This window comes from Hordeum vulgare, chromosome 3H (genome assembly GCF_904849725.1).
Source record: "Hordeum vulgare subsp. vulgare chromosome 3H, MorexV3_pseudomolecules_assembly, whole genome shotgun sequence".
In the NCBI taxonomy this organism is placed as follows: Eukaryota; Viridiplantae; Streptophyta; class Magnoliopsida; order Poales; family Poaceae; genus Hordeum; species Hordeum vulgare.
The window spans coordinates 299,786,832-299,801,292 of record NC_058520.1 but is presented as its reverse complement, the minus strand read 5'-3'; positions in this window follow the sequence as shown (position 1 = coordinate 299,801,292).

Here is a 14,461-nt window from a genome sequence, read left to right as displayed (position 1 = left end):
GGCTAATTATCCTACGAAATGACATAATTAGCTTAGTTAGCTCCAAAATGACCTATTTAATAAAAAATGACCTATAATTAGCTACGTTCTCTCCTAAATGACATAATAAGGCTTACGTAGCTGCAAGATGACCTATTCCCCCCAACTTAGGTATAAAATGGCCTATAATTAGCCTAGTTAGATCCAAAATGGCTTAATAAGCATAGTTTGCTTCGGAATGACCTATTTTACCCAAGTTAGGTCCGAAATGACCTAAAGTTAGCTAGGGTTCCACCTAAATGACATAATTAGCTTAGTTAGCTCCTAAATGGCCTATACTTAGCTACTTTCTCTCTGAAACAACCTATATACACTTCTGCATCTCGTATTATTCTTCTAACTTTCTTATTTGTCATTTTGCAGATTACATTCACTTCACGGGAAGATTGGATTATATTGATGTAATGCTTGAAGATGATTTCTTGTACCATGGCTTATATTGAAACTATTGTAGTATATGGATATATATGAAACTTTGTATGCATGTGGATGAAACTGGTGTAATATATGGTTTGGTATGGATGCAACTTGCATAATATGTATGCACTATGGATGAGACTTATTTTAATATGGTTATGAGTACGGAAAGAAATTTATTTATGTCAAATATATATATATATATCCTGATTATTGTTAAAATGCTGCATACAATAAAAATAAATTAAAAAGGGGTTGGTTCCCCCCTTTGCCGTCTGCCCCCACATGGCAAAGGGGGGATGGCAGACGGCAAAGAGGGGAGAGAGGGGGGATGGTTCCCCCCTTTGCCGTCTGCCACCACATGGCAAAGGGGGGAATCAGCCCCCTCTCTCTCTCCCCTCTTTGCCATCAGCCCCCACATGGCAAAGGCGGGATGGCAGACGGCAAAGAGAGGAGGCATGCCGTTATCACTTAACGGGGCCATTGAAGTATGTGTCGTCCCATTTAATTTGTCATCTGCCCCCTCGTAGCAAAGATTCTTTGCCGTCCGCTTTAAAAAAGCAGACGGCAAAGAACCTCTTCACCAGATTTTTTTTTGCCGTCTAATTTGCCGTCTGCTGACCCACGGCAAAGGCTTTGCCGTCCGTGGTTCCCCCCTTTGCCGTCCGCCATGGCAGACGGCAAATTTCTGAATTTTAGTACTGACTTGTCGAAACCAAATGTATAGTCTATGTGCAAGAAGACCGGCCACGTCCCTCCGGCGATGCCTGTTATTAACATGGCGGGGACGGTGTGTTTCATTTCAATGAGTGATCTCAATAATGTCATCATGCTAACGACACATTGCAAACGATGTTTGGTGCAGAATATCTCCCGAAACACATCGCACGACCCTTCTATAGTGGAGCCTTCTCCAGGGCAGCCTTGTCCAGGTGAAACACGCCAGAGCCACCGTGCTTCATCGCCATGATGACGATAATGGTATGTTATTTCTAGTGTTTTGTTGAACAACCGCATAATGGTCCAATATGGCTTAATAAGCATAGTTAGCTCCAAAATGACATATTTAACCCAAGTTAGCTCCAAAACGACATATAGTTAGCTTGGCTTCCACCTAAATAACATAATTAGCTTAGTTAGCTCCAAAATAACATATTTAATAAATAATGACCTATACTTGGCTAAGTTCTCTCCTAAATGACATAATAAAGCTTATGTAGCTCCAACATGACCTATTCCCCCTAACTTAGGTATTAAATGGCCTATAATTAGCTTAGTTAGCTCCAAAATGGCTTAATAAGCATAGTTTGCTCTCAAATAACCCATTTTTACCAAGTTAGCTCCGAAAGGACCTGTAGTTAGCTAGGCTTCCACCTAAATGACATAATTAGCATAGTTAGCTCCAAAATGGCCGATTTAATAAAAATGACCTATAATTAGCTAAGTTCTCTCCTAAACGACATAATAAGGCTAACGCAGCTCCAAGATGAACTATTCCCCCTAACTTAGCTATTAAATGGCCTATAATTAGCTTAGCTAGCTCCAAAATGGCTTAATAAGCATAGTTTGCTCCGAAATGATCTATCTTAGCCAAGTTAGCTCCGAAATGACCTATAGTTAGCTAGGCTTCCACCTAAATGACATAATTAGCTTAGTTAGCTCCAGAATGACCTATTTAATAAAAAAATAACCTATACTTAGCTAAGTTCTCATCTAAATGATATAATAAGGATTACGTAGCTCCAAGATGACCTATTCCCCCTAACTTAGCTATTAAATGGCCTATAATTAGTTTAGCTAGCTCCAAAATGGCTTAATAAGCATAGCTATCTCCAAAATGACAAATTTTACCCAAGTTAGCTCCAAAATTACCTATAATTAGCTTGGCTAGCACCTAAATGACATAATTAGCTTAGTTAGCTCCAAAATGTCCTATTTAATAAAAAATGACCAATACTTAGCTAAGTTCTCTCCTCAATGACATAATAAGGCTTATGTAGCTTCAAGATGACCTATGCCCCTAACTAAGCGATTAAATGGCCTATAATTAGCTTAGCTAGTCCAAAATGGCTTAATAAGCATAGTTAGCTCCAAAATGACACAGTTTACCCAAGTTAGCTCCAAAATGACTTATACTTAGCTTGGCTACCAGCTAAATGACATAATTAGCTTAGTTAGCTGCAGAATGGCATATTTAATAAAAAAAATAACCTATACTTAGCTAAGTTCTCACCTAAATGACATAATAAGGCTGACGTAGCTCCAAGATGACCTATTCCCCCTAACTTTGCTATTAAATGGCCTACAATTAGCTTAGCTAGCTTCAAAATGGATTAATAAGCATAGTTAGCTCCAAATGACAAATTTTACCCAAGTTAGCTCCAAAATCACCTAGAACTAGCTTGGCTACCACCTAAATGACATAATTAGCTTAGTTAGCTCTAAAATGTCCTATTTAATAAAAAATGACCTATACTTAGCTAAGTTCTCTCCTAAATGACATAATAAGGCTTACATAGCTCCAAGATGACCGATTCCGCCTAACTTAGCTATTAAATGGCCTATAATTATCTTAGGTAGCTCCAAAATGGCATATACTTAGCTTGGCGTCGACCTAAATGACTTAATTAGCTTAGTTAGCTCCAAATGGCCTATTTAATAAAAAATGACCTATACTTAGCTAAGTTCTCTCATGAATGACGTAATATGCTTACATAGCTCCAAGATGACTTATTCCCCCTACTTAGCTATTAAATGGCCTATAATTAGCTTAGGTAGCTCCAAAATGGCTTAATAAGCATAGTTAGCTCCAAAATGACTTATTTTTACCTAAGTAGCTCCAAAATGACATATACTTAGCTTAGTTTTGTCCTAAATCATGTAGTAAGCTAAATTAGCTCCGGAATGACCTATACTTCTCTTCTTCATCTAGTCTTCTTCTTATAACTTACTTATTTCCCATTTTGCAGATTACATTCACTTCACGGAAGCTTGAATTATATTGATGGAGTGCTTCAATATGGTTTCTTCTAAAATGGGTTCACGAAAGCTTGGATTGAAACTATTGTAGTATATGGATATGAAACTTTGTATGTATGGATGAAACTAGTTGAATATATGGTTTGGTACGGATGAAACTTGCATAATATGTATGTATTATGGATGAAACTTATTTTAATATGGTTATGAGTATGGGCAGTTTGTGTGAAATATATTATGTATTATGTATTATGGATCAAACTATCAAATATTTATTATGTATTATGGATGAAACTGTCAAATATATATATATTTCCCTGATTTGTGTGAAAATTGCTGGATATTATTAAAAATTGTTGGATATTATTAAAAATAAAATAAACAGTGGCATTTTGGACCCTTTGCCGTCTGCCCACCGATGGCAAAGGGGGTATAGCAGACGGCAAAGGGCCTAAACTGGGATATCGAAGCAAACTGGGTGCAACCTTTGCGATCTGTCCACAAGGATGGCAGACAGGAAAGGGGCAAACTAGAGGGGCTTTGGTGGCACCTTTGCCGTCAGCCCACCAGCATGGCTGACGGCAAAGGGTTCCATGGCGGACGGCAAAGGATCTGTGGGCCAAGCAGGCTGTCGTTAGGACTTGATGGAGGTGCCGGTAGATGTGACGTCCCATATTCTTTGCCGTATACCCCCTCATGGCAAAGATCCTTTGCCGTCAGCCGTCCCAATGTAGACGGCAAAGAGGCCCTTCACCGGATTTATGTTTGCCGTCCAGTTTGCCGTCTACTGACGGACGACAAAGGCATTTCCCGTCCGGGGTCGCCCCCTTTGCCGTCTGCCATGGCAGACGGAAAATTTCCAAATTTCAGTAGTTTATGAAGGATCCCCCCATAGCAGTGGTTAACAAAGGAGTTTACCCTGATCGAGATACCACATATTATCTGAAGGGGTGTACCGAAGGTAAGGATACAAGTAAACAATTTCTGTCATGTTCCTTGGGCATTAAATCTAATATTGGAGTCTGAGATCTTGGATACCTAGTTAATTTTATTACATCATACTCTTTATGCAAATATTTATGAAGAGATTTCTCCCCGAACTCCTTATCCAACTGACGTTTTCATTAAGCTTGCACATAAGACGGATCGAATACCTTGTGATTATACTCTTTAGGATCACTCATTTATCCAACTTTATTTATATATGAGGATAAGGATTGTCGTATTGTTTTTGGAACTTATTTTCTGAATGTTGTAGGGGCCTATATAAAAAGGAAGTATCTCTATGAAATGCGGAGAAGAGATGATCAAAATTCCATTTTCCTCACTTCTCAGCAAGCCATATCAAGATTAAGCCGAGGAGGATGAGCAAAAATGGAACCAAATAGCTGGGATTCATCTCCAAAATCCCGAAGATGAAGTTGGAAGGGTTCTGGTAAGGCCAGAGTCTATATTTGAAGGAGAGGAAAAGGAATAGGTCGAAATGTTAATGGACACAACTCCAATAGTCCGCCCATGCTTGGACAAAGTGGATGAAATAGTCGAAAGGAAAGGAGATGAGGATCTACCTCCTCCTATTCTAAAACCATTACCTAAGGGGCTAAGGTATGAGTTCATGGATGATAATGAATAATTGCCTGATATAGTCAATGCTAACCTTTCAGGGAAAGAAAAGGAGAAGCTATTTACGGTTCCAGCCAAACACTGCAAGGATTTAGGCTACTCTACAAAAGATATAAAGGGGATCAATACATCCGTTTATTCTCATGCTAATTCCCTGAACAAGGAGATAAACTAGTGATTGAAATTCATCAAAGACTTCATCAATCATAAAAAAATATGGTAAGAAAGGAGGTAATATGCATTCTTGACGCTGGGTTAATCTACCCCGTCTCTCATAGTAAGTTGGTAATTGCGGTCCATTGCATTACTCAAAAGGGGGATTCTCCTGAGTAACTAATGAAAATAATGACCTAGTCCAAACTAGGTCCATTATTGGGTACGTGAAGTGCGTTGATTTCTGGAAGTTTAATAAGTGGACCACGAAGCATCACAACCTGTTACCGTTGATGAATAAGATATTGGAAATGTTGGATAACCACACTTATTTTTGGTATCTCGGCGGGTATTCAAGATTTTTGCACATACCTATCAGGCTGAAGGCAATACTAAAATACCTAAAATTTTACTTCCCGTACTTATGCATATCGTAGGATGCCTTTTTTATGTAATGGAGAACCCTTTTTTCAGAAATGCATCTCCAAAATTTTCCCTAACTTCATAGAAAAAATTGTTTAAGTATTTATGGACAATCTTTCTGTCCAAGTCACTTCCTTTGATAACTACCTTTATAATCTTACTAAAGTTTTGGAGAGATTTGAAGATATAGGATTTGTAATTAATTGAGAGAAGAGCCACTGCATGGTAACCGAAGGAGTAGTATTAGGACATCGAGTTTGAGGTAAAAGTATCAAGATAGATCAAGAAAGAATAGAGGTAATTGAAAATTTACCTTACCCTCAAGATGTAAAAGGAATGCAAATTTTTAGGGTCCTCGTAGTTTCTAGGAGGTTCATTCAAGACTTCTCTAAATTATCAAAACCTCTGAATAACCTTTTGCAAAAATATATGTCTTATCTTTTGACAGTAATTGTGTGTAGGCCTATGAGAAGCTAAGATATGCTTTAATCACTGAACCAATCATCCAACCCCTAAAGTGGGACGAACCTTCGGACATTATGTGTGACGCTAGCAACTATGCTTTTGGAGCTGTTTTGGGATAGCTAGATTATATGAAACTTAATGTTACCCTTTATGCTAGCTAGAGTCTAGATAAGGATCAAAAGCATTTAGTAACTACTGAAAAGGAATTACTTGCTATTATTTTCCGCTTGTGAGAAATTTAGGCCATATATCATTAATTCAAAATTAATAGGTCACACGGATCATCGTGCCTTACATTACATTCTTCTTAACAATGATGCTAATGCCCGATTGATTCGATTTGTATTACGACTTCAAGAGTTTGATTTGCACATAGTAGATTGTAAAGGAGAGGACAATCTAGTAGCAAAGCATCTATCGTGCATGGAAATAATAGCTTACAATCCAGTACCAATAAATGAGTCCTTTCCAGGTGGAGTTCTCTTATGGTTAAATAAATAGAACCTTGGTTTGTAGACTTTGCAAACATTCTTGCGGGGAAGTACATGCCACCTCAGATGACTTATCAGTAGAGGAAAGTTGTTCAGTGAGCTGAACTATTATTTTTGAGATGATCTATTTCTTTATCTGCATGGACTAAATGACATAGTTAGGAGTAGTGTCTCTAAGCATTAGATGAATTCTATACTTTATAGTTTCCATAACAACCCTTATACAAGACACCACGTAGGCAACCAAACTGGTTTACACTCTTCAAAGAAGCACACGGGGTTTTTAAGAATTGGGATGCTTGTCCCTTCCGAGGTAATATAGGTAGGAGGCACGAGATGACCATGAATTGTAACTTGGTTTGTGAACCTTTTGTTGTATGGAAATTGGACTACGTGGGACCTTTCCCTCTTTCAAATAGACATACTCACATCCTTGTGGTTGTAGATTATGTTACCAAGTGGGTTGACGCCATCCCAACTCATTACGCAGATTCAGCTACCTCTCTAAAGATGATAAATGAAATCATCTTTCCCAGGTTCGAAGGCCCTAAAATTCTTATTTCTGACTGTAGATCTCATTTTATACAGAGATTTTTAGAAGGGTCCTTCATAAGTATGGAGTGACTCATCGAGTAGCTTCACCGTATCACCCTCAAATAAGTGGTTGAGCGTAACTTCTGAATTGGGAGACAAAAATAATCCTAAATAAGATGGTGCAAAATCCAGAAAAAATTGGTCTAGAAAGCTAAACGAAACGTTATGGGCTTACCGCACCGTTAACAAGAACACCATGGGTATGTCACCATGTACGATGGTATATGGTAAGACATGTCATTTACCCTTTGATTTGAAACATAAAGCTCATTGGGCTAAATATCGATTTTAATCTTGAGGAACCATGAGAAAAGTGAAGCTCGTTTTTCTCTAACTTCAAGTTGGCATACTTGGATCCTATCTCACAGGTTTCTGAAAAACATCAAGGAAACAGTTCAGTCGACACTAGTATTTTTCTGCTTCCGAGTGGAAAAGTACACTGCAGTCGACCATATGGTGGCCCGCCGCACCCACCGAAGTTCTTAAGACTAATACTGTTCGTAAACTATCGACATTAGTCTCCGGGACTACACCGAGTGGGTGCACTTAGCATGCCCCCACTGGAGATAAACCACCCGTCCAGGTCTAACCTGGCCGAGTAAAAAACGTAGAATAACTCTTCAAATCAGAACCCTGCCGACGCAAGCATTCGACAGCAGTCTCGGGGACTACACCCAGTGGGTTCACTCAGCGTGGCCCCATTGGAATAGAGACAAACAACCACATAGCATGCCCCCAGTGGGCGTAAAAGTAAGATCGACAACACTCAATAGGAAAGCAAGATTGACAAGACTCAATCGAAAATGAACTTACAATTGCACTTACTCGGATGTTAGCTTCAAGCACCGAACCGACATTCTATACCAACTTGCTAGCCTCATACGCCTCTCTGGCTCGCTGCATCATCAGTCCAGCTTGAGTCATAGCTTCTTTCACGGCTCCAGTTTGATCCTCCAGAACATGTTGGATAGAATATGCAAGCGTTGAAGGAGTCGGTATCGATGCAGTACCAACAAGAGTTACTGGAGGGGGCGCAGTCGGCACTGTTGTCATAACAGTCGAACCAGTCGGAGGGGCTGTAATCATAGCAGTCGAACTGGCTGGAGGAACACTAGACATCGGTGTTGCAGGCATGGCCTAAGATTGTTCAGCAGCCATATGTTGTGGTTCTCGCTCATCATCCAAGAGGATGACATCTGTGGCTGTTAGTCGACAGTGTTGATTAGTTCAGTTGATGGATTCAATATATAAAACATAGCAAAACAAAGAGTAATCATACCTTGTTGAGAATCACGCATGTCCACAGCATCAAAGTCCATGGGATCTTCTTCATCCCCAACAGGCATGGTCACCAAGGTAGCAGCTCTGGCAAGTAAATTTCACTCGGTCGTCAGAGACACAGAAAGTCACAATGACAAAACAAACAAAGAGACGAATACTCACGTAGAAGCAAGTGGCACAACAATCCTCATTCGGGGCAGAGCCTTCCGAGGCTGACGAACATCAGGCTTATTTGTTTGGAGGCTTTTTCTGCAGAGTCAGTCGCAACAGTTCTGTCGTGCTTCACGTTCCTCCTGTTGGATGCTAAGATCTTGCTTGGAGCAGCTGTTGGATCATGGCGGTGCTTGGACCGTGATCCAGGGTGTGGGGGAGACTGATTTCCCTCCTTTCTATTACCTGAATCATCTTCCCTCTCCTCGTTGTCATCAGCATATTCGTTGTCAATGTTGTCGCCTTCGCTTTGCCCTCCAACCTCGAACTAATCCCCATTGGGTATGGGAGAATGCAAGTTTGTCCACTCCTACCAGGAACAAAAACATCAGAGTTAGCCGGTTAAAGATCCAGCCAATTGACAAAGACGTGAAAGTAATCATATAGGATATAATGCACGAGGTTTTGTGGTTTGTTCTCAGCAGAGTAAGGTGCGACCCGCTTGGCTCCTACGGGATTGTCACACGGTGCAGTTATGCTCTTGAGCCACTAGGCTATGGTTTCTTCTAAAACCTCATCCGGGTGCGACTGAGTGGAGTCCCCAGGGCCCGAGTAGTTCCACATGGCATGATGCCTAGCCTGAAGAGGCTGAATGCGCCGAGCAAGGAATGTCTCAAGCAGATCCATTCCCGTCACTCCACTGCAGACCAACTTAACCACCTTGTTCACCAACATCCCCACCTTAGTCTTCTCATCCTCGAACATGTTTATCGTCCTAGGATTAGTTGGTCGCTCCAAGGTGAACGGAGGAAGGCCAGTCGACATGTTCGGACATGCAATGTCATTGCAGTAGAAGCAGGTCGACTGCCAGTTCTGGACTGACTCAGGAAGGGTCATCTGGGGATACGTACTCCTACTCCTTTTTTAGATCCCCAAACCACCACATAACTGGATCACGTGGGTCCTACTATCACTCGGATTTGCTTTCTTCACTGCTTGGGAGCGCACAGAGAAGATGTGTTTTAACAACCCCCAGTGAGGAGGACAGCCCTGGAAGCACTTGCACAACGTGACAAATGCGGAAGGATACGCGATGGCATTGTGAGGAAGATGGTGAAGTTGCGCTCCAAAATAATAGAGAAAACCGCAGATAAAAACATCTAGGGGTAGAGAAAAACCTCGGTCAACATGAATTAGGAGGAGGACTCGTTCCCCTTCACGGGTCTCTGGCTCAACCTCTCCTTCTCGCAGCCTCTAAGACTTCTCAGCTACCATCCCATGCTCAAAAAGCACTACCTCCTCCTTCCACACAGTGGCTGGGAGAAATTCTCCCTGGATCCACCCTGGCGGCAGCGCTGATCGGCCGCCTGCCTTCCTCGATTTCCCACCATTCTTGGCGTGCTTGAGCTGAGTGGTCTTGCCCTTCATCATTGCTATGGTGATGGAGACGAACCAAAGAAGCACCTGAGAGATGGCAGTGGAGGGGAAGGAGGGAAGAATCAGATGGAGGCACTGCCTCAACCCTAACATTGGCCAGATTTATAATCGCCCGAGTGAGTAACTAATTCGTGGACACCCCCAGATCTATGCCTATCCCGATAACTGAGGAGATATAACACGTGGCGATAATGACGACGCGATATTTGAGGCATTTTTGCCCCACTTGACCTGGTTGTTCCGTCATCATCGCGCAGCGCGTGGAACCTGAAATTTCGAATCCCGTGAAATCCGGACTTGACAAACTGATCCGTCACACCTCAAGATCTGGTTAGTCACTCGGATTAACCTCGAGGATTTAAATTCACTCGGATGTCCTTTGCAACAGAATCGAGCAAGGTGAATGATGAAGACTTTAGTCGACACGAAGTTCTATAAAACCTAGAAGTATGTTCAAGATGAGTGTGGCTCGACAGAATCCACATCGACACCTTCCTCACTCGAACCCCGATCCATTCGAGGGCTAATGATGGGGATATGTACCTAGGGTAGGGTCACAGGCCTGACCTAAGTGTCCTACCTAAGGGTACCTCATTATTAACAGGAAGGTCTCGAAAGAAGATTCCGACTGGATAGCCATGGCATCTAAAGTCACTCGGTAAGCAATCACTCGGAAGATGTTCCCCTTCACTCGACAACTAACTTCCACTCGGAAGACACCTGTTGATGCAGAAGACCAAAAGCCGCTCTAGGAAGGCCAACAGGCGAGTGTTTGGCTGGTCATCAGGAATATCATTAATTACATACAAACGTTATCAGTAACATAGACCATTAAACCCTATTGACCGAACCCTTAGATGTTGAGGCCTTGATGAGGGGTAGTGCACTCTATATAAGCCACCCCTCCTCCCTAGCACAAGGGTTTGCACCCCTGTAACACACATTCAACACTGCAAGAGCTCCCAAGCACTCAGACGTAGGACTGTTACCTCTACGAGAGGGGCCTCAACTCGTACAACTTGCGTACAAGCTTGCCGTAGCTAGGAATCTTCCCTCTCCATTCGTACCCTACACCTCTACTGTCAGGTTCATTCCCATGACAGGTGGTGGTGGTGCACACGCTAGGAGGTGAGGTTGGGGACGGTGTTAGCGACAACGGCACTAGAAGAGAGAGGGGGTGGGGGGTCGAGAAAGTGATAGATGTGGGCCGGGGAGGAGTGGGGAACGGATGCGTAATGCCCACGATGCGATCCTATCCTTATTTTGGCACAAGGCTCTTGACACGGATAGAAGCGCATCTCGTCGTTTCGCAAGAATGGATATCATTACAAGTATATGTTGGAAATATGCCCTAGAGGCAATAATAAATTAGTTATTATTATATTTCTTTGTTCATGATAATCGTTTATTATCCATGCTATAATTGTATTGATTGGAAACACAATATATGTGTGGATACATAGACAATACACTGTCCCTAGTAAGCCTCTAGTTGACTAGCTCTTTGATCAAAGATGGTCAAGGTTTCCTGACCATAGGTAAGTGTTGTCACTTGATAACGGGATCACATCATTAGGAGAATCATGTGATGGACTAGACCCAAACTAATGAATGTAGCATGTTGATCGTGTCATTTTGTTGCTACTGTTTTTCTGCGTGTCAAGTATTTATTCCTATGACCATGAGATGATATAACTCTCTGGCACCGGAGGAATACCTTGTGTGTATCAAATGTCACAACGTAACTGGGTGACTATAAAGATGCTCTATAGGTATCTCCGAGGGTGTCCGCTATGTTAGTATGGATCAAGACTGGGATTTGTCACTCCGTGTGACGGAGAGATATCTCGGGGCCCACTCGAGAATACAACATCACACACAAGCCTTGCAAGCAATGTGACTTAGTGTATGTCATGGGATCTTGTATTACGGAATGAGTAAAGAGACTTGCCGGTAAACGAGATTGAAATAGGTATGCGGATACCGACAATCGAATCTCGGGCAAGTTACATACCGAAGGACAAAGGGAATGACATACGGGATTATATAAATCCTTGACACTGAGGTTCAACCGATAAGATCTTCGGAGAATATGTAGGATCCAACACAGGCATCCAGGTCCTGCTATTGGATATTGACCGAGGAGTCTCTCGGGTAATGTCTACATAGTTCTCGAACCTACAGGGTCTGCACACTTAAGGTTCGACAATGTATTTAAGCTATATGGTTGGTTACCGGATGTTGTTCCAAGTCCCAGATTGGATCACGGATGTCACGAGGGTTTCCGGAATGGTCCGGAAACGAAGATTGATATATAGGTGTGTCTCATTTGGTTACCGGAAGATTTTCGGGCATTACCGGCATCGTACCGGGAGTGACGAATGGGTTGCGGAGTTCTACCGGGAGGGTGCCACCCACCCGGTAAGAAGCCCAAAGGCTTTGTGGGGGCACACCAGCCCTTAGTGGGCTGGTGGGCAAGCCCAAGAGGGCCCTTGCGTAGGAAGAAGGAAAAAACCAACAAGGGAGAAAAGGAAAAAAAAAGGAGAGGAGGTGGGACAAAAGAGGAGGAATCCTCCCCCTCCAAACTCAATTGGAGGGGGACTCCTCCTCCCCCTTCAGTCGAACCCTTGAGGCTCCCTTGAGCCTCAAGGCAAGATCCCTCCCATACTCCTTTAGATACTGAAGGTCTCAGATGTTTCGGAACAACTTTTGCCACGTGCATCCTGACACCTCTGCTTCGTAGATTTCCCTCTAGATCGTATTTCTACGAAGCTCGGGCGGAGCCCTGCTGGAATAGATCACCACCAACCTCCGGAGCACCGTCACGCTCTTGGAGAACTCATCTACCTCTCCGTCTCTCTTGCTGGATCAAGAAGGCCGAGATCATCGTCGCGCTGTACATGTGCTGAATGCGGAGGTGCCGTCCGTTCGGCACTAGATCGGGAAGGATTATGATGAGATCGCGGGATGGATCGTGATGAAGTTCGCGGGACGGATCGTGATGGGATCCTGGGATGGAGTGTACGACTACGGTGATTTGAATCACGCAAGTTGTTCCACTACATCATCCGCGTTTCTGAACGCTTACCACTATGTGATCTACAAGGGTATGTAGATCTGAATCTCGTCTCGTAGATGAACATCACCATGATAGGAATTGCGTGTGCGTAGGAAAATTTTGTTTCCCATGCGACGTTCCCCAACAGTATATGTAAAGAAGAGATAAGTATATGGAATTGGCTTACACTCGCCACAAGCTAATCATGATCATCTCAAGACAAACATACATTCAATCAACATTTAGAAGACCAGGGTCCGACTACGGACGAAATCGAACGATAAAATTACGTCCATCATTGCTATCCTAGGTTGCCGTCCTCGAACCCATCCTATGATCGTTGAAGAAGAAGAAAAAGAAGATACTCCAAATAGAATAATCATTGTGCTCACGTCAAAGTATCGCTCTACCTACACCTACCATTGTTGTTGTAGGAATCTGTGACTCATAGGGACTCGGCAATCTCATTTCCAAAGGCATCAGGACTAAGAAAGCTTAATGGGTGACATATGGTTAAGTGGTGATGCTGTAGAAGCACTAAGAATTTGTTTGACTGGCTAACTTACGAGTACAAGAATAAGAGGGGGTGATCTACACATGAACGGTAGTGAACTAATAATGATTAATAAATGATCCTGAACACCTACTTACGAGTCAAACATAACCCCACCTTGTCCTCTCTTGGATTCAGAACTCATGTGTAGAGACAATCACGGTTACGCACACAGTTGGCATATTTTAATTGAGTTTACTTCAAGTTTGCTATGACCGGGTGTTAAACAAAGTTTCCAAGTTGCCACATAACCGTAGGAAGGGCTTTTCGAAAGATTTAAACATGCAGAGGTGCTCCAACTCATCCTTCAAAAACTAACCACAAGCTACGTGGAAAACTTCAACCTCGAGGTTGTCGGATTCCGGGCTCCGCAAAACCCTAAGGATTCGAACTCAGGGGTGTGTATGAAGATCTCTCACAAACCGACCTCGCCTAGCTCTCTACTCGATCAGAACGGCGAAGAACTCACTTGATGGTGAGGGAAACATAGAACATAAAAGTTTACCCAGGTTCGGGCCACTGGGAAGCGTAAAACCCTACTCCTGCTTTGGTGGATTGCCTGTCGTGTGGACTGGTGGATGAGCTAGTACAGTGCTCTTCGGTGTCCTGAGGCTAGGTGGCCTTAGTGGTGTGAAGATGGGTCAGTCAATGGTTTGGGATCCGATCCCCTTCTACAAAACAACCTCTACTCCCTTTATATTGGAGGTCCTGGTCCTTTTCCCTCATATGTTCGGCGGGAAGGGATCCCACAAAGGCCAATTTCGAAGGGGGATAGAGGAACATGCTTCCGTGTCCAAA